Source organism: Nicotiana sylvestris, chromosome 11, assembly GCF_000393655.2.
Source record: "Nicotiana sylvestris chromosome 11, ASM39365v2, whole genome shotgun sequence".
Lineage (NCBI taxonomy): Eukaryota > Viridiplantae > Streptophyta > Magnoliopsida > Solanales > Solanaceae > Nicotiana > Nicotiana sylvestris.
In genome coordinates this window covers 128659567-128682864 of record NC_091067.1, presented here as the reverse complement: position 1 = coordinate 128682864, position 23298 = coordinate 128659567, and positions in this window count along the sequence as shown.

Here is a 23298-nt window from a genome sequence, read left to right as displayed (position 1 = left end):
TCAAGCTTGAGCTCGACGAAGAAGATGAAGGCAGACGCGACATAGCAACAGCTGAAGATAGCAACGCGAGCAGCAGCAGTAGCACGACACAGTAGTAGCGGGCATGACAACGATGGTCGTTTGGTGGTGGTTCGGGTGTTCGAGCTGGTTATGGTGACGGAATGTATGGACGTGAGGGATAGTTTGGACAACGCAGAAGCAGTTGCTGCTGCTTGACGTGGAATGAGGGATCGTTTGGGCAAGATGGTGAGGAAGACGATGGCGGACAGCAGTGGTCGTCGGATTTAATGGAGGATCGCCGGAGAGGTTTTGGAGGGGTGACGATGGTTTAGGGTTTGGTTGGTTTGAAGGAGAAGAACGTGAGGCAGCAGGTACGGGCAGCCATGGAAGTTGGGTGGTTTTGAGGTTTTGAAGAGGAAGAAGATAGGGTGGCCATTGTTGGCTTTCTTGAAGCTTGAGGAAGAAGAAGAAGATAGAAGGGGGGGGGGATGGCTTAGCTCTTTAGGGTTTTCTTCTTTTATTTTTTTTTTGTTTTGTTTTTGTTTTGTAAGATAGGGGTGTTGGGTTATGGACTGGGTCGACCCAGTTCGAAATGGACTGGGTCGTAGGGAAGATTGGGCCATTTTTTGGGCCTATGGCTTGAAGTTGAAGAAGAGGCCTAATTCCGACTTTCTTTATATTTTCGCTCTCTTTTCTTCTTTTATTTTTCTAAAACTAAATTATAAAAATACTTAAACTATTATTAAGAACTAAATTAAGTTATAAAAGCGCAAATTAACTCCCAATAACAATTAACACACAATTAAGTATATTTGGACATTAAATGCTAAAAAGGCAAACGATACCTATTTTTGTAATTTTTTAATTTTTGTAAAACGAATTTAATTAGTAACAATTATAGAATTAAATCCTACATGCAAAATGTGACATATTTTTGTATTTTTTATTAATTTAGCAAATAAACATGCACAGACAAATGCAAATAATTATTCAAAATATCACAAAATTGCACACCGAAGAAAAATCATTTTATTTTTGAATTTTTTTGGGAGTAATTCTCATATTTGGCAAAAATCACGTGCTTACAGACGTGCTAGAACTCAAAACGACTGGTCAGGTCGTTACATTCTCTCCCACTTAAACATACGTTCGTCCTCAAACGTGTTGAGAACTGCACTGAAGTTGTCCGAAATCACTGTTTAACACCTAGTGCACCTACCCGTGCTAACACAACTCAGTCGAGCACATTAGCTCGATCAAATCTGAAGATATCCTCTTTTATTTAGGCAAATGAGCCTTAGAGCCCAGTTTCGACATCCAAAATTTTCTGCCAGACATGCTTCTAATATATGAACATCGTATCAATCACTACACGAGGTACCATAACATAACTGCATACCTTTGTTGAATGATGATTCACAAAACCACAATAACATTCTCTGATCATAATAGCTGAAATTCCACAAATCTAATGCTCCCAATGCATCTCATGACCTATATACCTCTTGTCCCGACCTTTGCATGCCCGCCACGACGGAAGAGATATGTAGAATTTCATAACCAACTGCCGAGTCAAAAAATCCTTGAGTTTATACTCCTGACAAGAACCATTACCTCAATCTGAACCAAATAATGATCTTTGCTCTTTAATATACTTCATATAACCCGATTGCATCGATCCTAGATCCAATAATCTCGTCTCACCCAGTATGAGCTACTCAGGTAACAGTCTCCGCATACATGACCAAAAGTCTCATATGATGCCACAATGTGCCAATAAGCTACAAATTCGAACGCGATACATAAGGAAAACGAAGTATGGAAAGGACTACTCAACCCATGCCACCAATATGAACTTTTCTCAGAAAATAGGAAAGAAAACACACAGAAATAGATATAGGGAATTGTACTCAACATCATACTGTTGTGACGTGCAACCTGATTCAAATAACATACCCGTGGCGGCGTGCCACCCGATCCACACATAAAATCCATATAAGGAGGTACATACTGAGCTAAATTGCTCACTACTATAAAATACCGAATATCAGTCACAAGCACGTTAAATGCATAATACCATCCATGGGGAGACAGATAGCACCATACTCTACAAAACTCAAGCACTATTGAGGTGCGATATATGATCTGAATCTCAAGAGCCATCCTGCTCACATAACACCATCGCTACGCGGAACCTCAACGCATACGAATTTATCAAGTCGTTTCACAACTCATACGACACAATATAATATTACATGAAATAGCCGACGACGAAACAACATCCAATATCCGAATAATCCTCCATAGGAGCGCTATGCTAAAATGAACACATCTGGCCTGACATAGAGCCCATATTCGTATTTAAATCCATTCACAGACCTCAAGCCGATTTTGATCGCACCGTACTAGGCTAATAACCTTTCATGAGTCCATAATAACCTCTTTTTTCTCATACCACACAAGAACAACCATCATAACTAGAGCAAACCTCCACCGTCCATAGACCAATAAATTGAGTGCCCTCCAGGCATAAATTCTCAAATTAGTGATATTACCACCATTTTCACACTTGGTTTAAATTTTTAATCAATCAAGTGACTACATGTCACACTTAGACAATCTTCCCGTGAGATACACTTCCACGATCTCATGCACCAGGTAACAAGTCTGCATTTCTATACCACCGGCAACACAAATGCTGTAAAGCAAATCAAGAATCCGTAACCAGCATGCAAAGCCTCCTACACAAACACCGATCTCAGGTGACGCTGAAGACAATACCAACTTACTCTAAACATCCAAATCCCCTTCCTGCTCATCCGAGCTCGTGACATCCTTGTCAACATCGAACCGCAACCTTGATCCTTACTTCCAAATTCCATACCGCTCACTGCACCTAACATGTCAATATGCGATAGTGCCAGAATTTCATCATAACTCCTGAACCACTAATATAGTAAACACTTCATCATATAAAAACTTTTTACTTAACTCATTCTGAGAGAACCATAGCAACACACGAGTAAATTTTCATAACTGTAGAACATGCAAATCCTCAAGTAGTGGTTTAAACCACCATAACCCTTCCGGGATCCACCTACACATAACAACTCAATCCATACTCATCCTGAGTGACCTTGTATCACGAGACCATGCTGTCTCAAATCCCACCAACCATCTCATACCCTCCTTGTACGCATGCTCGCCTCTTCAACTGATGCACCCATTCTGATAATTCCTCTACGAATCCGAAGTCCTTTTCTCTCATTCCTCCAAATGCTACACTGCAAGCCAAAGATATCATAGAACGTTCTGAGCCTCTTTTCATAATCCGCTGCAAATTTGCGGGCTTGAAATTCCTAGGCGCCGCATTTTAACATTTAGGACCGTTGTTGAGAGTCACCCACTTTGGCTTGGTCCCGAATATAATCAACCCCAAGGCGCTGCTGGCACATGAACACCCTTCTCAATGAAGCACCCGAATGAATCACTTCCTTTGTAAGTCACCTCTGTACGAAACATAAATCCTAAATCTTCCCAAAGCCCGAACATGAGTCAATAAGGCAAACTATAGCATACCTTTATCAATTCTTTTTCTCAAATTACCACTTATGTTCTTTTTCCTTAGCTGTAATAACTTACCAATATGCCGATAACCCGAAACTTCACGAGTAGATAACTATGCAACTCAGTCGTAGATGGTGGGACTCTCCCACTTAGCTTAGAGCCACTTATTACATAACCCTGGAACCCACCAAGATTCTTTCTTCATTGTTGACATGATCTTGCATAACCAACCCGCCAAATTCCTCGAAATCTTTCTGATAAATCCTTTATGAATACTCTGAATCATTAACCACATTCACATGTCCGACCTCTTTACCAGATAGCCAGTAGGATTCTTTGTAGAAGCTTCACCAACTACGGGACCTCTGATCTGCTCACAGGAGATAACCCACCTGTGGAGATTACACGCTGGCATCTTTCAACGCCGTTGCACGGGGTACAATCACTACGTCATCCATAACCCATCATGAGCCTGTGCTCATCCACCAATTGTACTAGTCCGTTCACTTCTTAGGGACATCAACTAAATGCACAACGGTACCTCCAGAACCAAAGTCATGTTGTATCTTTCTTCATATCGAGCAACTCCTTTCTGTTGTATCAAATATCCCACCGTATAATAGCCGATATTTCACATTAAGTCCGTAGACCCAGTCACTGTCCATCCAGAATCCCAAATCATTCTAGACATTTCTCCGGGTGTGTAGTTATCCTGCCACTGATCCCATATGATATTCTGCCACTCTCCCACTTTAGCCAAACCCCTCTTCTTTAAGCAACTACTTGACTCCCGCTTCTTACACCAGGCCTTCAAGAAATTTAACCACCGCATGACACTTCCCACATGTCCTTCCTCATCCTTTACTGCTCAGCTGATGCCTTAGATCAAAATCTATCTCGGTAGCACTTGAACCAATAGACCACTACTAACTTTTAAACCTTTCCGAAGATCATCTTTCTCGAGCCGTCAACATTAGAGATACACATTCAATCTTGAATCACCGCACCCCGCAATCTCTGACAGCCACTTATCCAATACTATCTCACAAGCAGGGTTGGCAGGGTATGATGGTAAAGGATGCCCCTTAATCTATGCCTGGTACATTTCGGCTATTTGGTGCTTCAGCTTATGCAACTCTTCTTTCAAACCAGTTTCATATTCCTCTATCTCTTTTGGTGGATCAATAACACTTGCGTCCGATTCTTTGTTAGCCATGATCGCCTTGTGTTTAGACCGGTATTATATGGGTGACTTGCCAGAATGTCAAACAAACTAACCACCTTCATGTTCTCAATGACAACAGCAAACTTGTTAGCGCTTAAGAGTTTAACAGATGGGAAACTGCACGTTGGGGATGCAATGCACCTGAATAGTTAAATGCTTCTATTATGTATTTGAACGGTTGCATGCTTCATCCCGGCCTTAACAAGCTCTTTTCACTTTGGCACTTTCTCTTTTCTTTTCTTTTCCACTCCTGCCTCTCTTTATTCACTGTGGGTTTCCTCACTCGATTCTTGTTGCTCCTCTTTTATTTTGCACTTTCTTTTGTTTTCTTATTTTTCCATTTTTCTTTCCACTCAATTTTTTCTTCTCTTTTCATTTTATGGTTATGATCAAATCCTATGGGGATTGCCTGCGTATCATGACGCTGCATGAATCAGATCATTACGTAGTTCAGGGGATAAATATAAAAAACAGAAATAAAACAAAAATATTTTAGGGTTTTTCAATATTTCAGATTTTTTTGTTGTTTTCCATTACAAAGACTCTAACGTACATACTTAGGGAATGAACAAAAATGGAAAAACAGACCTAAAAGAAAATTGACAAACTCAAAAAAAATGAAATACAGACTCAATAAACCAATAGACAAATCAGGAATACATGATAGCCTCCAACAGTACTCTAGGAGCCCGCGGGGCATCAGTCGGCCTCGACGCGGGTCTACATGCAATATCCTGTTGGAGATGGTCTAGGTCACTCATCACTTGATGAACGAAGGTCATCACTACAGCGAAGAACATGGACCTAGTCATATCCTCGCATTCATTGCACTTCATCACAATATAGTCAGCAATTCCTTTAATCCTCTCCCTGATGATACCCTTCTCTTGGAGCAAACGTCCAATTTGTTGAGATCCGGCTTCCAAAACTTGGGTGGCCGCATGATTTTGCTCTTGCAGTTGTTGTAGGTCTTCTTCTAGTTGCGACATCAAGGCATAACAATGCTCTCTTTCAGCTTTAAAGTTCTTTGCTTGTTTGGCTATTTCACTCTCAAGAGTACTCATCTTTTCCTTCATACTCATGATCCCTTTGTCGTATTTTTCCTTTAACTCCTGGACGAAATTCGCCCGTCCTTCTGCATTCTTGCGCCAATCTTTTCTTTTCACCCTCATCCGCAGCGGCTTGCAAACCACTATCAAATTTAAGATCTCTGACTTGCTTTTCCAACTTTCTTATGGTGGCCCTGTATTCATTTTCCTTGGTCAACCAAGCTCATTGTTCCTGCGACGCTTCAACGAATTCTTGGATATGAGGCCTTTTGGTTGGCCTTTCAGGTTCATCCCTTGTAGTGACTTTCTTTCTATACCAAGCAAGATAACAAGGCGAGACCTCGCCCTAGACAAGTCACGTACTCGGGTGTTCGCCGTCAAATATTGGCACTCATTCCAAATGTGGCGAACCACTTCTTCATGAAATTGGCCATCCACGTAGATTTCAACGGCATGAACAATAAGATTTTCATCCTGGAAACTACATGGCATCTTTCCAACTATCTCAAAACCCGGTATGGGGCATATGGCTAGATGCTTCAAAGACCCATCAGGAGGAAGTAGGGACCAGTGACAGGCATGTACACAATCTCTTCAACGGGAAGACAACCCAGTGTCCACTCTATCTGACCTGGAGTTACGAAACGAAGGCAGGACACCCAATCTCCGACCCCTTCTGGCATTTTGCACCCAGAGACCCTTGTACCAAACTCCTCAATGCAACTTTTCCCTGTAGACCTGTAGTTCATGTATCGAGGATGATGACAAAGGTGCTTAATCATCCACATTTATAGTAACAAATTGCACCCTTCAAAAAAATCTGCTCCGGTTTTGCAAGCCATGAGAGCTCGGAATATCTCAGATACTATCATAGGGGCGAGGGTGCTCTTGGCATTGGTAATCAAAACATTGACGACTCCAGCTACCCGTAGATCAATATTCCCGTCCCTCCTCAGAAACACTAGAAGACCTAAGAATGCCACCATGAAAGCGAAGCATTTATGCTCTTCCCACTTTGATCGGTTCCCTTTGCTACAGATTCCACTTTCCGCGTTGTTAAATCCTCTCACATGCCCGTACTGCCGATATATGAAGTGTAGAGTGGAGAACCCACCCGCCAAATCTGCATACTGGACCTGCCTACTTATTTTTAGCAAATCCAGAAACTTGTGAGGGGTGACGGCCCTTGGAGCGACTAAGTATTTATATCTTAGAAACTCGATACTCCCAGCATAACCCGCTATCTCCTCCAAAATAGGTGTGAGTTCGAAGTCCGAGAAATGCAGAACGTTGTGAGATGGGTCCCAAAATGTCATCAGTGCTTTTATTATGTCTCCCTTAGGCCTGATCTTTAGTAATCCGGTGAGCGCCCCCAAGTAATGGTTGACCATGTCTCGTCGTTGCTCACCCAAATCTTCCCACTACATGTGTAGTTCCAACGGAATCTTGGTCATAACCTTCATTGGTAAATTTTGACTCGTGCTCATTCTGCACATTTTGATTAAGGTGATTGATTTAAAACAAAGTGAATTTTATTAAAGCTGATAAAAAGGGGTCATTTTGCAAAATTCAAATAAACACGGCTACTTTTGCAAATAAGGCCCTTCAGCACTTCAAAAGGGAAAATTTTAGGGATCTGTTTGCTAGGTGGCCAAAAATTGGCAAAGAAACTGTCGGTGGCTATTCTTGCAAAAACAGCCTTCCGGCGCCCCGTCGGGACGTTCGACTATTTAGACAAAAATGGCATCACCCACTTTATTTATGACAACAATGACGGCATTTTCAAATTTTTGGTTATTTTTGCAAAAAAGGGGCTGGACCCCATGAGGGTTGCTTACGTATCCCACATCCAGTGAGAATCAAACCCGCGTAGTTCGGTCAGTTTCGAAGCAACAGAAAAATATAAACACTTTGAAATAATTTTTTTTCCCTTTTTTTTTCAAAAATTTCGGCAGAGTTTCGAGACATTTTGAACACCATTTCTAAGGAACGGATGAATTTCTCTCCTACCTCAAACTCGGTTTTTCTTTTGATCTTTCTCTCTAATCTAAGAGCCGGCCAACATGCAAGCCGAAACAAATAAATGCACAAATAGCAGGTACGAATGCATCAGGATGGTCTTCTGATTTCGGGTACACCTGTCCTAGACAGACCCAACCCCTTTGTTGAGTCCCCAAAGTCAAATGCACATGATGCAAACAAGCGTTGCTACTAGGGATCCGACATGAGGCTGTGTTATTCTAGGTTTAAAAACCTGGGTATATTGTTCTAGACCTGGCTAACCCGAGCGGACAACTCGAGCCGAGGGGGGGGGGGCAGCGTACCGGTAACCAAAAGATCATCCAGCTTTGCAACTTGTCCGAACCTCATTCTAAATTAAGGATATGACACTAACAGAAAAGAAGTCACGCTAGCGTACACTTCCCAGAATATTTAGAAGACTTAGAGAGAAGAAGTGTTTCGTAACAGTTTATATACAGTTCAAACAATATCAAAGCGGTAAAAAGCGGCATTTAGCACATTAGGCTCAAATATATAAAAATCAGATAATAAACAAAGCCAACTATAATAATTATTCTAAGCTCGAATTCTGAAATCTGAACTAGAGATTTTGGGTTCTTGTCCCTAGCAGAGTCGCCAGAGCTGTCACACCTCTTTTTTTTTTACCCCGAAAGGGGTATAGGAGAGTTTTTCCAATTAAAGTGACAATAATTGAAATGAGATATTTATTTAAAGTTCAAAGTTGCCACTTGGGATAATTTATGGTGTCCCAAGTCACCGATTTAAAATCCCTAGTCGAGGAAGTTTGACTCTGTTTTATAGTTCGCGAAACACAAAAATCCGAGTAAGGAATTCTGTTAACCCGGGAGAAGGTGTTAGGCATTTTCGAGTTCCATGGTTTTAGCACGGTCGCTCAACTATTATTATTTATTAATTATCTGATTAAAAAAATATATTTTTTGAAACCTATGTGCATTTTTATTCCTTCTTAAAACCGCTTTTAACAAATCACGATTGTCATACACCTATTTGTTTGGTACACATTGCGAATTGTGTCACGGGAACCGTACCCACGAACTACATCATGCTTAATTTATTAACAAAAAATTAGAAGTTTAGCCGGGTCACTTAAATGTACCCCCGGATTTGAAATTTATGCATCACAACTACGTCACAGGAGTCGTACCCGTAGCTATAATAATTTTATTAAAGCGTCCCTAAAGCAAACTACGAAAAATTCATGTTTTAAACAAAGTTTGAAATTCGATACAAAGAGATACTAATTATGAAAATGCTTAGTAATATAGACCAGGCCCTTAATTATTTAAAAGGATATAGGCCAGTAGTAGGCCCATTATGTTATTTAGGACCAAGGCTGATATCGACTGGGCTCCAAATCGAGCCCAAGAATGCAGGCAAAAGATGATGAAAACATGCGGCTTGGCTTGCCTTGGCAACACCAATTGGGCTGATATTAGACCAAGTTCTTCAAAGATGAGGCTTCAAGGTTAAAACCGTTTTATTAGATTAACAGGTAACTTAGAGGATAAAAAAATGCTGAAGATAATTGGGCCCGAAATTGGGCCCCAAAGTGAGAGAAGCCAAGAGTCTGGTCGCCTTGGGCCTGGTTTTTTGTAGGCCGCCTCACATGGGCCAAACAACATGTCCAATTATCTCAACCAAAGGGCCTTTAGTGCTGTGAGCACGTGATTTTTGCCTCACGAAAACTACTCCAAAAAAAATCAAAAATAAAATAAATTTCTTTTAGTGTGTGATTTTTGAATTTGTGTGGTGTTAAATATTTGTGTTATGTCCGTAAATATTTACGTTGTCATAATAAAATGAAAAATAAAATAAAATACATGTTGCATGCATATCTAGGATTTAATTATGCATTGATTCAAAATAAAATAACAAAAATATGCATTTTGTTCTATTTTAAATATTCCACTGTGTGATTAATATTTTGTCTGTATGTTGAAAAGTTGTTATAAAGTGATTAATATTGTTTAGAAGTTAAAATTATTTTATAATTAAAATTAGGAATTTAAATTAGAAAATTGAAATAAAAAAAATAATAAAATAAAATAAAATAAAATAGAATATGAAAATCAGACCTGGATTAAAATCCAGGCCCAAATCAAGTTACCCCCCCCCCCACAGCCCAATCCAAACAGCCCAGGTCCGGTCCAATTCAAACGAGTCAAAACGACAGCGTTTGGTCGTAGTTTATCAAGGACCGTTGGATCAAATCCAACCAACGGCTGAGATCTCATCACCTTAACCTGTAGCCCTTACCCGACCCAATGCCCCGATTCAGCCCGACCCCATCATTAAACCAAACGACATCGTTTGGCTAAATGAACTAATCCTGGCCATCTATTCTCTTTGATCCAACGGTCAAGATTAATCCACCTTCCCCCTATATAAACCCCAAATCCTTACCCCGACCCCCCTAGCCAAACACCCCCCTCCTTCCCTGTTCATCATCGTCCTCAAACCCACCCCTAACCCTAGCCGCCCTAGCATCCCATCGCCTGAAACCCGGCGGCATCAACGCCGCCGGTCACCACCTTAACACCCCAGAACCCCCTGAACACCCTCTATCCGAATATGTTAGCCGCTTGGCTCGAATCTTCCTGAAGGTTCTCGAATCTTCATTTGAAGATTCGAGCCAAACTCAGATCTAAACCAAACAGCCCCTAGTTAACACCATAGCACCCCCTAGCATGCCTCGTTATGGATCCGGTGTTTGTTTGGCTTGAATCACTTCAGAGCTTCTCGAATCTTCATTTGAAGATTCGAGCCAAACAAGAACTCACCCAGATCTGTTCTAAACTAACACCAAATCACCCCTAGGTTTCCCTCACCCTTGTGTCATCATTGGTTCCCCTCGAATCTAACCAGAAATGGTTAAGCCCCAATCGAACCTTCAGGAACCCTAGAAATACCATACTTTTGGATTCTGCCCAAATTAAATAGAAGATTGAGGTTTAATCGACCTTAGTCAAAGTATTTTCAGTGGAAAATACTTCGACTAAGGTCTGTTTGATTTCAAAAAAATCCGAATCCAAGTGGAGTTCTAGTCTGAATAAATTTGAAGGTTCAGAGGTATTTTTCTATTTCTTTTGTGTATTCTACGTGTATTTTTGTAACCTGTGTAATTTTTCATATTTTTGTTTATTTGTTCTATGGATTCTGTCTCTTACCCGTCTACTTAATCCAAATATGAATTGTTTCTGTTGGTTATGATTATTTACAATGTGTGTAATCGACTCGATTAAGTTCGTCGATTAGTTGTATTATAAATCCTGCTTCTGAAAATGTTGACTGAAACAACCTGTTTTGGATGGATTATTTTGCTATAATCAGTTAATTAGCTATTGTTAATCAGTTGGTTCTTGTTTAATAAATCAGTAAATTCAAATGAATGTTGTGTATATGTTGATTTCTGAGCATTGAGTTTCAGGGCATTGTCAGTATATTGACAATGCTCATGTGTTTGCCTGATTCTAGTTCAATGTTGAAGTTAAAGTTTGAATTGTTATAATAAAATCAGTGTAATGTTGTTGTGATGTTAGTTCTGAACTCAAGTTTACAAAGGTTGGGTAAATACAATTGTATTAGGAGATTAATCATAGGATTGGTTGTTAGCTGCTAGACAAGTTTAAATTCAGATAACTTGTTAAAATCTGGGACAGTAATTACAGTAGGATTTCTAGGCATTTCTGGGAATAAAACAGTAAAAACAGTGTGTTAATGCTAGTGTATTATAATGGAATGTTATTGGCTATAATAATGGGGAACAAGGGATAATGGGGCTGCTTAAAATCAGGATAAGATCACTTAAAGTATTCAAAAGCAGTTTTTAATGGAACTTTCTGATTTTAAAAGAAGAAAGGGGTCCAGGCAGCACTTAAAAAAGAAAGGGGGCAGGCCTGTATAAATACAGGGAGCTGGACAGAGATTAAGGAGGAGAAAAAAATCTGATTTGAAGGACAGATTTTAGGACTGAAGATCAGTTTTCAGAGAGAGTTTTTAAAGAGAGGGAGAGAGATTTTAAGAGTCTGATTTTAAGGCATTAGATATATACACAGAAATATATATACATAGAGAGAAATCTGGATAGAAGAAGAGAAGAAAATAGAAACAGAAAAATCAGAAATAGGAATCCGAAAGAGGAAGAAACTGAAATCTGAAAAAAATGTTATTCTTCTAGAATCTGTCCGTTGTTTGTTTTGTGGATATTGTTCAGTTTGAATCTGAAATCTTTCTCTCAAGTTTCTGTCACTGTTCATCTGGGTTAACGGGTCTTGTTCAGACTTGCTGTATACTGCTATTCTGCTGAATTTGTTACTACTGCTACTGCTGAAATTTTAACTCCTTCTTCCTTCATTGCCAGGTACATATCTTTTAAAACCTATGTTGTGAAGGGTTTCAACATGACAATAAATAAAGTTTGAATTGTAATACTATCTTTTATTCATTTGAGCTCTTTAGTTAAAAATTCAGCTTTGTTTCATGATTAAATAAGTAGTATATGTTGACGGGATGACTGTAAGTTAAATGTCATTTCTTGAAGTTGATATAAATGTTGTAATAATGTTAATTTCTAAATTTTCATTAACGGAAGATATAATTAAGTTGTCAAGGTAAGGAATATGGCATGAATGTTGGCCATTATTTAAATGTTTTTTTTGGTGTTGTTAGCTAAGTAAAGAGTAATGTAGAAATATCAAGAAAACTACACTAGTAACATCTATTGTTAAATAAGGTAAAAATGGTGTTGGTGTTGTTTTCATGTATAAGATAACAGATGTATGTATAACCACTAGTGAAAAAATGATTTGATATAACTCGTTACGATGTTATGAATGTTTCCGACATACAATTAGGTTGCATGTAAGACAATTTTATTAAATCAGGTTTGTATATTAATTCCTTTCTTATCAACTGGATGCCTATCTACCATCGTAAGCAAATTAACCGAACGATTACAATTTTGGATTAAAAACAAGTATATGAGAATAAGGTGGGATGTATAAGCGAGAGTTGCAACATTCTATATCAATGATACGTAGAAATATAGTTTGCATTAAATAAAATAATGAAAATTCTTCAAAAAATATCTCTTCCCTTTATAAATCATTTTTTTTAGTTTCATATGCAATTCATTCTTTGGTATATATATATATATATATATATATATATATATATATATATATATATATATATATATATATATATATATATATATATATATATATATATATATATACATATGTTGTATTTGCTAAAAATAGTATTAATCATATTTTTATTCTTTTCTTTGAATTTGAATAGTCTGGATGAATATAATTTATACGCGGAAATTACAATCAACGGGCAACATTTAATAAATTGTGAATTCTTTTAAAAGAATTTTAAGGCATCCCTTAAATGTGAATTTCTCAGGATTTTCATATAAAATGTGTAGATATAATAAACAATTCTTGGAAAACCCATAATACCATTAAGAATATTTGGCGTAATTAGGAATACGTTCGCGTAACCTGATTATATTTTTAAAAGCAATTCGAATTATGCGTTTGCGCAACTTCGAGTGAACATTTTAATAAAATGGATTTCTCCGAGGATATCAAAATAATTTCATATAGCCCGAGATGTGCAATTCATTGTTTAAATACAAGGGTGACGATGTTCTTAATTTTATTTTAAATTTTGAACATATGAGTTTTAACAAAAATATAATATGGTCAATTTTATTGTGTACACGTATGCGTGACATGATCCCCTGTAATTATAAAAGGTATATAATACGAATATACGTACGTGTAATTCGTTTATATAATTGTAAACAATAAATAAAAGCGGCAGTAAAATCATGCAATAAAAACGTTTTAGTAAAATCAAGATAATTAAGCCAATAATAAAAACAGTTGAGCGACCGTGCTAGAACCACGAAATTCGGAAATGCCTAACACCTTCTTCCGGATTAACAGAATTCCTTACTCAGGATTTCTGGTTCGCAGAATAAATAACAGAGTCATATTCTCCTCGATTCAGGGATTAAAACCGGTGACTTGGGACGCCTTAAAATTCTCAGGTGGCGACTCTGAAATAATTAAATAAATCCCGTTTCGACTGTCCTTCAATTGGAAAAAACTCCCTACGCGCCTCGCGGGCGCGAAAAAAGGAGGTGCGACAGCTCTGGCGACTCTGCTGGGGAACGAACCCAGAATCTCTAGTTCAGGGTTTAAAGAATTCAAGCTTAAAATAACTGTTATAATTGGCTTTATTTATTGTCTGATTTTTACATGATATATGCTCAATATGCTAAATGAAATTTTTACTGCTTTAATATTATTTGAATTATGCATATACAATTGCTACGAAACCTCCTTCTTTCTGAGTCTTCTGAATTTATGGTGCACACGTGCGCGTGGCCCACCTTTCTGTTAAAGTCATACCAAATAAGACGAAGTTGGGACAAGTAACTAGGCCGGGTAGACTTTCGTGCTCCCGGTACGTTGCCCCCGCTTCGGCTCAAACTGTCCGTTTGGGTAAGCCAGGTTTAGAACAATCAACCTCAGGTTTTTCACCTAGAATAACTCAGTCATGTACCGGATCCCTAGTAGGAACGTCTATTTGCATCATGTACATTTGGCCTTGGAGACTCAACACAGGGGTTGGGTCTGTCTAGGACAGGTGAACCCGAAACAAAAAGACCATCCTGATGCATCCTACTTGCTACTTGTGCATTCATTTGCCTCGAACATGCTTGTTGACCAGCTTAAATGAAATCATGGTGAGAACCGAGGAATAAAATGGGTTGTTTTAAAAATTTCCAAAAAATAGCTTTAAATCTTGAAATAAAGGTATTTAATAAATAAAAAATTTTGAAAATGATTTTTTAGTGTATATTTTCAAAATGAGTCTTGACTTTATTAAATTAAATTTCAGATACAAAATGAGCACCACGCAAAACCCCCCATCCACGAATACAGAAGAGTTTCTATTTCAGCTTCAAATGTGGTGGTATGATTTAGGCGAAGATGGTCAAAAATGGGTCGTCAAGCATTTGGGAAATCTCACGGATATTATGAAAGTTAAACCCCGTGATGATCTGATTGCGGCGTTAGTAACTTTTTGGGACCCTGTTCACAATGTCTTTCGTTTCTCTGACTTCGAGCTTACTCCTACATTAGAGGAGATAGCTGGATATGCTGGTTTTGACGGAAGTCTAAGAAATCAAAGCTTGATATTCACAAAGGCTCCTTCGGTACATCGATTCTTCGGTCTTCTGAACATCAGCAGTCAAATCAGGAAAAGCAATGTCATCAATGGATGTTGTTCCTTCAACTTTTTGTATTCAAGGTTCGGAAAGTCAGATGGGTTCGAAATTCATGAGAAAGGCCTTACTAACAAGCAAAACAAAGACACTTGGCAGATTCACCGTCGCTTTGCCTTCATGGTGGCTTTTCTAGGAATCATGATCTTCCCAAACAAAGAGCGAACAATTGATATTCGCACCGCGAAAGTTGTGCAAATCCTCACCACCAAAGAAAATCACACCCTTGTCCCCATCATTCTCTCAGACATTTATCGGGCTTTGACTTTATGTAAATCAGGAGCAAAAGTCTTCGAAGGATGCAAAATTTTGTTGCAAATGTGGGTGATTGAACATCTCCAACAACAGCCCAAGATCATACAGTATGGGTCAAACAATGATAATTGCATCGAGAGTTATGAGGAAAGAATAAAAAATTATCAGGCTCCAGAAGGGATAGAAGCATGGGTATCTCATCTAAAGGCTTTAACGGCAAATCAGATTGAATGGACTTTGGGATGGCTCCCGATGAGGGAAGTGATACACATGTCAACCTCAAATAGTTATCTGCTACTATTGGGATTGAGAAGCATCCAGTCGTATGCGCCACTAAGAGTCCTAAGACAACTAGGGAGATATCAAGTAGTTCCTGATGATGAAGATTTGAGTATGCAAGTAATCGAATTACACCCAGAAGCCACTATTCCTGAGGCTCTACTTCAGCAGATGTGGAATGGATGTCGATACTTGAAAAGTGATACTCAAGTCCCAGACACTACAAAGGGTGAGATAAATCCTGGATATGCAAGGTGGTTTGAAAAACGGTCTCGCGTGGATGATGTACCAGAGCCTGAGCTAAGAAGGCCAACAAAAAGACCCCATGTTCAAAACTTCAATGATAAAATCCAAGAGCGGTTGATCTGGGGAGAAAAGGAAAAAGGGTACAAAGCAACTATCCATGCCCTAAAAGAAAATCTGAGAAGCCTCAGTTTGGAGAAAGATTTGCAAGCACAAGAAGCCGAAGGCGAGAAGAAGAGTCTAGCTTGTGAGAATGAAAATCTTCATGCTCGATTCCAAAAAATGAAAAGAGTTTCTGAGACACCAAAGAGGAGCTGGAAGGATCAAAAAACCATCGCCAATCTTTTTGAAAGAATGCAAGATTATGATTCCATTCTTGCGGAAAACGAAAGGGCGTTGAGCAAAGCAAAAGAAAGGATCCAACAATTAAACGAAGAGGCCAGATCTAATAAGGAACGCCAAGTAAGGCAATCCGAAGAAGACAGGGCACAATTCAAGAAGGAAAAAGACCATTGGATACGATCAGAAGATCAGCTTCGTGCACAACTAGAAGAGGCAAGAAGATGCAACAGAGAACATCAACAAGCAGACATCGACAGGGAAAGAGCGCATGCAAGATTAGAGCAGGCCAGACTCCGAGCTCTATTAGAGTCAGCTCTAGATCGTGAAAACCGTGTCAGAGATATAGCCACCACTCGCCAGCAGCAATTGCAGGACCAAGACCAACGTCTCCAAGATTTCAGGGCACAAATCCACGGCCTGGCGGTCTACACCTCTCAAAGTTACGTAAACTGCCAAGGAATGGATTATGAAAGGTTTACAGAGCATGCACCCATTTTTGCCCGTCATCTAGCAATGGAGTTGGAAAGGATGTATCGTACGCTGGGAGGTCATCCAGGTCAAGCCCCACATTGAGCAAATAATCTATTAATTTACAACACAAGTGGAAAGTGGGGCACGTTGTGAGATGTTAAGAATTGTATCTTTTATTTTGATTTAAGTGTGTGTGTTTCAAGCCATTTTCTTACAAAGTTTTCAAATGTAATGTCTGTTCATTTTTGTATAATGAATAAAAGTGTTTGCCTCATGTCCGAACTACGCAAGGTCTGATTCATACGGGGACATGATATGATTCGACCACCACAATAAGGAATATAATAAATAAAGTAAAAGTGAGTAACAATAAAAATTTCAAGAAAGCTGGGACGACACAAGCAGCCGAGCAAATGCATAATAGAAAGGGGATATTTGTCTAGGAGCATTGCATCTCAACGTGTAATTATATATGTGTTAAACTCTCAAGACTAACAAGTTTGTTCATTTCCAGAATTCAAGCAGTTAGTTTCTCTAAAGAGTATACTGGCATATTATCATTATCACACGAGATCAAAAGGACCAATACCCGAAAGTATGTCTATCCCAGATGTTGACACAGGTATTGAGCTAGAGGAGATGGATGTCGGGAAAATGAAAGAAGAGATGTTTAAACTCAAGCAGCAAATGGCTGAGATGTACCAAGCCTGGTCTACAGGACAGTTACCCCCGTCTTACCCAACTAACCCTGCTCCATCAATGACCCAAACTCAGGATAATATTACCACTGAATTATCCCCAAATTTCCCCATTTACCAGCACTACCGAGGCACCACCTCTCAGACACCGCAGTCTCCACCTCCGAAACCAGTTCCATATTTTCCTCCACCTATGACTCCTGTTTTCGTAGCACCTCCCCCGGCTACATTCCACAAATCTCCTAGTGAGCCTACATTCCAGGCCCAGGACAACCAATATTACCCCCCGGAGCCCACCCTCAAAGCCTCCGAAATCCATTCAACTGCTCCTCGTTTTGATCTCCCAACCGAAATTGACAAGCCAGCCAAAAATGCTGAACAAGAAGAGATGTTCAGGAAGGTCAAGAGTCTAGAACAATCGTTCAGAGACATGCGAGGATTAGGTGGGCAAGTCAGTGTAGCATACAAAGATTTGTGCTTATTCCCCAATGTACAATTACCAGTTGGCTTCAAGATGCCCAAATTTGACCTATACAACGGGCACGACGACCCAGTAGCCCACTTAAGGGGTTTCTGTAGCAAGATGCGAGGAGCTGGGGGAAAGGATGAATTATTGATGGCTTACTTCAGTCAAAGTTTAAGCGGATCAGCTTTGGAGTGGTATACACGCCAGGACCATGGGAGATGGTATACCTGGGATGACCTGGCACAGGCATTCGCATACCATTTCCAATACAATCTGGAAATCATCCCAGATCGACTATCTTTGACAAAATTTGAGAAGAAACACAATGAAAGTTTTAGAGAGTATGGTTTCCGGTGGAGAGAACAGGTAGCAAGAGTGGATCCTCCTATGAAGGAGAGTGAAATGGTAGACTACTTCCTCCAAGCCTTGGAACCGACTTACTATGCCCATTTGGTTTCAGCAGTGGGAAAATCATTCAACGAAGTGGTGAAGATGGGAGGTATGGTGGAAGAAGGCCTCAAGACAAATAAAATCATGAGCTATTCAGCGATTAAGGCGACTACTCAAGCTATTCAAGGCGGGGTAGGAGGAATCGGAAGAAAGAAGAGGGAGGAAGCAACGGTAGTTGATTCAGGAATTTGGTCAGGACCCAGAGGTTCACCGCCTTACTATAATCAACAACGACCTCGCCAATCAACTTACCACCACGATTCATCCCAACACTACTATCACCCTTCGGAGCCTCATTTTTCCATTAACCATGCTCAAGCATACAATCAGCCACCTGTTCACGCCAATTGGCGTGCTCCTGCCATACCAAGTACTTACCCACGAGCCTATCCCGGACCAGGTTTCAGGCCTAGGCCAGCATTCAGGGGAGAAAGGGAACAGAAAAAGAAAACTTACACTCCATTGGGAGAGTCTTACACTAGTCTGTTCCACAGGCTGAGACAGCTAGACATGCTAAGACCAATACAATCCAAGCTACCCAATCCTCCTCCAAAGAATCTGGATTACACCATTAGCTGTGAGTATTGCTCCGGTGCACCAGGCCATGATACGGAGAAATGCTGGCATTTGAAAAATGCAATACAAGAGCTGATTGATACTAATAAAATCGAGGTTCAAACCCCCGAAGCTCCCAATATCAATAGAAATCCAATGTCAGCCCATCAAGAGGCTAATATGATAGAAATCATACAAGCTGATGGGGAGACAAAGAAGCCGTCACAAACTGTCATGATGATCAAGTCTCATGAAGCCAAGCCAGATAAGCAGTTAACAGAGGAGAAGCCGGTACCTAAGCAGAACAGAAATGGTGATGAACCATCTATGATAGTCGAGGAGGGATCATCGAGCAAAGTTGCCACAAAACAAGAAAGGCCGAAAGTGATAGTACCAGGGGTTGCTAACAAACCCATTGTATTCGTGGAAGGAGCCCGTACAGATCGGGTTATTATCACACCTGTAACCCAGCTGCCAGTCATCAACAACAAAGCCATCCCATGGAACTATGAACGGGTGACTGTAATGTACAAGGGAAAAGAAGTCAAGGAAGAAGTGTGTGAGGTGCAAGGCTTGACTCGTTCGGGAAGATGTTTTACGCCCGAAGAGTTAAGAAAAACTAAAAATAATCCAACACCAATAAAGAGAGCTGTGACGGAAGAAGAGGCGGAAGAGTTTTTAAGAAAAATGAAACTCCATGATTATTCTGTTGTGGATCAATTGAAGAAGACGCCCGCTCAAATTTCATTGTTGTCATTACTGATCCATTCAGAGGAGCACCGTCTGGCTTTGATGAAAATCCTGAATGAGGCTCATGTTCCTGAAAAAATCTCTGTAAATCATTTGGGAAGAATAGCCAACAGAATCTTTGAGACAAACAGAATTACATTTGCTGATGATGAATTGCCTGTGGAAGGTACCGAGCACAACAGAGCTCTTTACCTCACCGTGAAATGTGAAAACTCCGTAGTAACCCGGGTATTGGTTGACAATGGGTCAAGTGCAAACATCTGCCCTCTCTCCACTTTAAGCAAATTAAAAATTAAAGAGGAGAGGATCCAGAAGAATAGTATCTGCGTACGGGGGTTTGACGGTGGAAGCAGAGATTCATTTGGCGACATAGTGTTGGAACTAACAATAGGGCCAGTTGAATTCACAATGGAATTTCAAGTGTTGGACATAACTGTTTCTTACAACTTGTTGTTGGGTCGACCATGGATCCATGCTGCTAAAGCAGTCCCGTCAACACTACATCAGGCTGTCAAGTTTGAATGGGATCATCAAGAAATAGTTGTGCATGGGGAAGAAAGTTTAAATGCTCGCAGCAGTGCCATTGTACCGGTCGAGGGAATAGAAAATGACCAGGGACCATGGGTATACCAAGTGTCCGATACAGTGTCGGTAGAGAAAATTCCAGAAGGGAAGTACCTTCCGAATCCAAAGATAACCTCTGCGTCAGTCATGGTAGCCTATGAAATGTTAAAAAACGGTTTTATACCCGGCAAAGGTCTGGGCTCATCTTTGCAAGGAATTATACAACCAGTATCTCTCCCCGAGAACTGGGGAACATTCGGTTTGGGGTTCATACCCACTGTCAATGACGTGATAAAGGCCAGAAAGTTGAAACACAAGGCATGGGTTCTTCCAAAACCGGTCCCACATCTGTCAAAGTCTTTTGTCAAGACCGGTGCTAAAAACCGCCCGATAACAACAATTCCTAAATCCCGGGTCAATCCTGAGGAGGAATTAATTGAAAGATTCGAGAAATTGTTTGACGATGTGAATATGGTGGAAAGCGGGGAAGGTTGTAGCAACGCAGAAGTTCAATTCGTTGGGCCAGAAACAAAGCTTAATAATTGGAAAGCCACTCCTCTCCCCATTCGAAAGGAGTCTTGGTAGTTTATTTTGATTTTCTTTCAGTTTGTTTGGGTTACCTCAGGGTTGTAATCCCAATGCTTATCTTACAGTTTGTTTGAAGTGTGCAAACCTTGTTATCTTTCATCATCCAATAAAATACAGTTTCCTTTTTCATTATCATTCCTGATAGTTTTCTTTTTCCATTTCTTCTTTTTTCTGTACAGTTCTTTTTACGCTGGCTCTAGTGATATGGCATGCATGAGGAATCCTCAGCCCAGTCTTAAAAATCAATCTGGTTCCGAAGTAATAATTCAAGAAATATATTGTGATTATGAATCAGAATATGATGAAGATGAGGTTTTTGAAGAGATTAGTAAAGAGTTAATTCACTTTGAGGAAAAAATCAAACCTAACTTGAGTGATACCGAGGACATCAATATAGGGGACACGAGTAATATCCGGGAAACTAAAATAAGTGTCCATCTCGAACCAAAGATCCGAGAAGAGTTAATTAAAGCACTCATAGAATTCAAAGATGTTTTTGCATGGTCATATGACGACATGCCGGGCCTGAGCACTGATTTAGTGGTTCACAAATTGCCCACCGATCCAACGGTGCCTCCTGTCAAGCAGAGGCTGAGAAAATTCAAGCCTGATATGAGTGTGAGAATTAAGGAAGAAATCACCAAACAGTTGGAAGCAAAGGTCATTCGAGTCACTCGATATCCTGTTTGGTTAGCTAATATCGTTCCTGTACCAAAGAAAGACGGCAAAATTAGAGTATGCGTCGACTACCGCAATCTCAACAAAGCAAGTTCGAAGGATAATTTCCCATTACCCAATATCCATATTTTGATCGATAATTGTGCCAAGCATGATATAGGATCTTTCGTGGATTGTTATGCCGGGTATCATCAAATTCTAATGGATGAAGAAGACGCAGAAAAGACGGCATTCATCACACCATGGGGAACTTATTGCTACCGGATAATGCCATTCAGTTTGAAGAACGCCGGAGCAACCTATATGAGAGCGATGACCACAGTGTTTCATGATATGATACACAAAGAGATTGAGGTATACGTGGACGATGTGATCATAAAATCAAAGCATCAATCTGACCACGTTGGGGACTTAAGGAAATTCTTCTTAAGACTTCGCAGGTACAACCTCAAGCTTAACCCTGCCAAATGCGCATTTGGAGTTCCATCTGGAAAGTTACTGGGATTCATAGTCAGTCGGCGAGGCATCGAGCTAGACCCATCAAAAATCAAAGCCATCCAAGAATTGCCACCTCCAAGGAACAAAACTGAAGTAATGAGTTTGTTGGGAAGGTTAAATTACATCAGCAGGTTTATTGCTCAGCTCACAACAACCTGTGAGCCAATTTTCAAATTGTTGAAAAAGGATGTTGCGGTCAAATGGACCGATGAGTGTCAAGAAGCGTTCGATAAGATAAAAGGGTACTTGTCGAACCCACCCGTGTTGGTCCCGCCAGAGCCAGGAAGACCTTTGATTCTTTACTTGACGGTCTTGGAAAATTCATTTGGTTGTGTATTGGGGCAACATGACCTCACCGGCAGAAAAGAACAGGCCATCTACTACCTTAGCAAAAAGTTCACAGCTTATGAGGTTAAGTATACTCATCTGGAAAAGACATGTTGCGCCCTAACATGGGTGGCTCAGAAGTTGAAACACTATTTGTCGTCCTATACTACTTACCTCATTTCGCGTTTGGATCTATTGAAATATATTTTTCAAAAGCCTATGCCAACGGGAAGACTTGCAAAGTGGCAAATTTTGCTCACAGAGCAAAATCTATGTGACTCGGACTGCAATAAAAGCCCAAGCACTGGCCGATCATTTAGCCGAAAACCCGGTCGATGAGGAATACGAGCCGTTGAAAACCTATTTTCCTGATGAAGAAATAATGCATATCGACGAGGTGGAGCGAATTGAAAAACCTGGCTGGAAACTTTTCTTTGATGGAGCCGCTAACATGAAAGGAGTCGGGATAGGAGCTGTAATCATCTCTGAAACAGGGCATCACTATCCTGTTACGGCTCAACTGCGATTTTATTGCACCAATAATATGGCTGAATATGAAGCTTGTATTATGGGTTTAAGGCTAGCCGCAGACATGGGTATCCAAGAAATCTTAGTCATGGGAGATTCGGATCTTCTGGTACATCAAATTCAAGGAGAATGGGAAACCCGAGACTTAAAGCTCATACCATACCGACAATGTCTACATGATCTTTGTCAGCGGTTTCAATCAGTGGAATTCCGGCATATTCCAAGGATTCGTAATGAGGTTGCCGATGCATTGGCTACTTTGGCATCAATGTTGCACCATCCAGACAAAGCTTATGTGGATCCCCTACATATTCGAGTCCACGATCAGCACGCTTATTGCAATATGGTTGAAGAAGAATTTGATGGTGAACCATGGTTCCACGACATCAAGGAGTATATCAGGATGGGGATAT